This window comes from Hyla sarda, chromosome 12 (genome assembly GCF_029499605.1).
Source record: "Hyla sarda isolate aHylSar1 chromosome 12, aHylSar1.hap1, whole genome shotgun sequence".
Lineage (NCBI taxonomy): Eukaryota > Metazoa > Chordata > Amphibia > Anura > Hylidae > Hyla > Hyla sarda.
Window position 1 is genome coordinate 85,552,272 of NC_079200.1, and position 4,676 is coordinate 85,556,947.

Sequence of the window (4,676 nt, forward strand, 5' to 3'; positions counted from 1 at the left end):
AGGTACACTTTTCCATAGAAAGAATGTGCCTCCAGCTGTTGCAAAACCATAATTCCCAGCATGCCCATAAGTGCATGCTGGGAGTTGTGGTGGTCTGCCTCCTCCTGTTGCATAACTACAGCTCCCAGCATGCCCTTTTTGCATGCTGGGAGCTGTTGCTAAGCAACAGCAGGAGGCTGTCACTCACCTCCTGCTGCTGCTTGATCGCCGCACAAGTCAGTTCCGCCGCCGCCGCCGTCGCTCCTGGGGCCCCGATCCCAACATTAACACCGGGGATCGGGGTCCCCAGCACCAGGGGTGCATGTCCCGCACCCGCTCACGTCCTCCGGAAGAGGGGCGGAGCGGGTGCGGGAGTGACACCCGCAGCAGGCGCCCTGATTGGTCGGCCGGTAATCCAGCCGACGAATAAGGGCGATCGTGAGGTGGCACCAGTGCCACCTCACCCCTGCAGGCTCTGGCTGTTCAGAGACGGCCCCGATCAGCCAGTAATTCCGGGTCACCGGGTCACTGGAGACCCGATTGACCCGGAATCGCCGCAGATCGCTGGACTGAATTGTCCAGCGATCTGCGGCAATCGCCGACATGGGGGGGCATAATGACCCGCCCTGGGCGATATGCCGCGATGCCTGCTGAACGATTTCAGCAGGCATCGGGCACCGGCTCCCCTCCGGATAGCGGCGGGGGGCCGGGAAAGGACAGGACGTACTCCTACGTCCTCGGTCCTTAAGGACTCGGAAACGGGGGCGTAGGAGTACGTTCATTGTCCTTAAGGGGTTAAGGGTTGACTCTCATGTTTAATTTCAGTTTTGTCTCCAGACTGTTGCAACGTTCAAGGAAGCACCTAGAACAACTTTGCTAAGAGGGTTTTGAGTTATCTATGCAACCATCAAGCTTGTGCCTGGCCTGTTGGTCAAGAGACTCCTAGCCTTAGGAGATTCGTAAGTGTGTGCCGGGCTAAATTGTGCTAGCCGTGTTCTGTGGACTCCTAGCACAGGTGGACTGATGATCCTTGTGCGCCTGTTAATAAGTACATAATCCAACAGTAATATATTTTCATTGCTCAATTGCACTTATATCAGGTGACTGCACCTTGAAATTGTTGTAATTCTAATAAATGTATGTTCCAAGGTCGAACCAAATGTAAATGGTACTAATACACAAATAATTTCACTCTGTACACGTGTACTCAAAATTTACAGGTGTTGTAGTAGCTGTACGTAGGTGGCTCTCTCAGCTTCACTGAGAGTAACATTCCTGTCACCCATCATTAACACCTACTCAATGGTCTACTCAGGGTAATCTACCCCTCAGATACCAAGACTGACTCTTCAAATAATTCATGTACACATAGTACATAGTACAGTCACTTCAGTGTACCTATCTCATACTAAATTCAGTACACAAAACAAAATATCTCACATTTTAAGTAACCAAAATACAAAACTTTGGGACTGTAGCTTATGTCATTATTCAGTTCCTACCACTGTTTGCACACTAACTTGTTCTCTCCTCTTTTTACGTGTTCAGGATGCTCTTCCTAGCCAGAAGGTGCTCCTATAAGCCTAAGTGTACACACGTATTTAATAAAGGTAACCTAGGTAAGGTTTATCTGATGAGTTCTAGGGATAAGTGTGTGTAGCTAATGGACCCTAGTAGCTAGTTATTGGTCAGACAGCCTCAGGCAAGCCAGTATAACTCCAGTGTACTAAATAAGTAACTAATGTGGTAAATGAAAATGTCAAGTGAGATTTATAATATCTGGTATATAATACTTCTAGTCAGTCAAGAGAAAGAGAAAAAGTAAAGTAAGTAAAAATGTTAGGATGTATCTAATGTTTGATAATGTCATCCTGTTACTAAAATCATGAACAATGCAATCCTGTTCATGAGTTTATCAGTACTCATGGTTGTACATCAAAAATTGTATAATTTTGTTTGCATAAAACATAAAAGAAAAAAAAATATAATAATAATTTCTTCAGAGCTTGCAAGGACATTTATTATGCGGAAAGACTCTCTTGTTGTGTTCATACAGCCTGCCTAATGGACATTTAAAATTATGCCCAGGACTGTTAAAGAACTTTCGTACTTCGTCCCTCTGCCTTAGGGGACAGACGTCGGGGTCGACTTCTTTTAAGTAAGGGGGTTTGTGGTGTCCCAGTACTGTATTTCCTACTGTACCTGGTGTGCTCGGTCCCCAAAGTCAGAGTTCCTTGGTACCGTTGGGGTCCGCTTGCTGAGATAACCCCTAGTTACCTCTTCATTCTTTAATTTTATGTGTTACATGTATATAATTATTGTAATATATTGATCTATATAGTGTCTGCAGGACCTTTGGTCACAAGACTAATGTTTCTACTGTTATGGTATTCTAAAGGACCTTCCAGGTCACGTGGATAGTCACATGTTCTACCATAATCCTTTGTGTAAAGGACTGAAAGTTGGGATGAACCAATTAGCTCAAGGCCAGCCCCTGCCCATATCAGGGAGCTGCCAGCCAATCCTCGCTCTCTTTTGCTCTTTTGCTCTTCTCTTGCGCTCTTGCTCCTAAGCTGAAAAGCAAGCAGCATCTCTTGGGTTCCGGACTATCAGAGAGAGAAGATCCGTGTGACTTACCAGGCAAAACCAGGCCTGAAGCCTAACAATCCCGCAATTTACTAACTGTGAGTTATTAAATCAAATCCCCGCTAAAGCTTGCGTAACTGCTGGACCTAAAACCAATCCCCTTAATCCAGCAGAACAGCATAAATCAATCTCCAGAGTTTATACTCACAAGGTCCCAACCAACTGTCAGGATCCTCATAGACTGTACATATGTAAAGACTGTTCCTGTTTTACCTCTGCATAAAATCTGCAGTAAAGTTTTCTACAGTTTTCTGACTCTCCGGTTTTGGACAATAATTTATTCCTCCCTATCATTCTTGGGACGGGTGGCGATAGGTCAAGTATATATTGAGGAGCCCTCACCCTGGCGTCACGACAGTTAAGGGTTAAACCAGCACCCTTTCATCACTGCACAGCTACACCCCATATACCCTATATCCCCACAAGCTTACCACATCCTCTTATCCCGTCCTTATGTCCCATCCTTATATCTTGTCCTCAGGTGGGATTGATTTGTGATAAAGATATTGTAAGCTGAAAATAGAAGGGGACATGGCTTTGTGGGACTGGGCGTGATTTGCAAGCCAGACCGATGAACAAAAAGGGTAGAGAATAAAAGCGGTGGGGCTTAAATGGTGGGCGTATCTTTGTGAGATGGGGTGTGGCTTGCAAGCCGGACTATACACATTCACCAGGAGATGCAGAGCGGAGCTTGTGAAGTAAGGTAATGGAAGTCTCATATACTTGCATGGGACTTGAAACAAAAACCCATCTTTTATACAAGGGTATAGGTAAGGGTTAATTTAACTATCATATATTTTTATTTGACATATAAGTAATATGTGTGCCAGGTATTATTGAAATATCTCCAGTCGTACTGAAGTTATGTGGGAACATACATTTCCCATAGTTTTGCATGGGACTTTAAACAAAAACCCTGACCCTCATAAATGGGGTAGTTAAGGGTTAAATTAACTATCCTATATTTTTAGTGGACATATATATATATATATAACATGTGACCAAGTATTATCAAAATATCTCCAGCCGTTTGGAAGTTATGCAGTAACATATATTTCCCATGGACTTGTATGGGACTTTAAACTAGAACCCCAACCCTGGCAAATGGGGGTGAGTAAGGGTTAAATTACCTATCCTATGTTTGTTGTTGACATATAAGTAACATTGGTGCTAAGTTTCATGTTAATATCTTTAGCCATTTGGACGTGATGCTGGAACATACACACATACATACATACATACATACATACACACATTGGCCCCGATTTACTAAGAGCGGAGTGTAGGTTTCTTTGTGGGTTTTATTTCCCGACAATTTTTTTTTCACGTTATTTACTAAGGTTTCCCTACATTTTGCATTTTTCCCTACATTTTCCTTGTTTTTACACATGCTCTGATCTGTAGGGTTTTCCTCACCTCAAATCTGCCACATTTTCTGTGGAAACCTTAGTAAACATGTAGGGTTTTTGTGAAAATGTCGGGGACACACCCCCCTTTTCACTGCAGCCACGCCCTCTTTTCAGGTTTTCTCAGTAAAATGAAGAGTTAGTCGTGTTTTTTTCAATTTTGGCACAAATTCTGGCGCACAACCGGACAAGACGTGAGGTTTGCAATAGTAAATCAAGGCCATTGAGTTTTATATATATATATATATATATATATATATATATATATATATATATATATATATATATATATATAGATTATACCTTGTTGCTTTGTCTGGCTTGTTGTCTGTACTGTACAAATCTACATACAATCTAGCTAGACAGCTACCAGGAAGTGACAAGTTACATTTTCAATGTAAATAAGGAAGATGGCAAGGTCAGTACCCAGAAAAACTCAAAAATAAAAATTTTATATAAGGTGAGGAGGCACAGAAGTTCACACAACCAGATAAACCATATTTTCTGCAGCAACTTCAGATGGTCATGGCACGGGTTGGCAGTAAATGGTTATTATGCACTACAGGGTGCAGAAAAATACACTAGTACAGTTTTATAATCTGAAGTCGAAAAGAGAGAGACACTCACCGATCTTGGTGCAGAAAA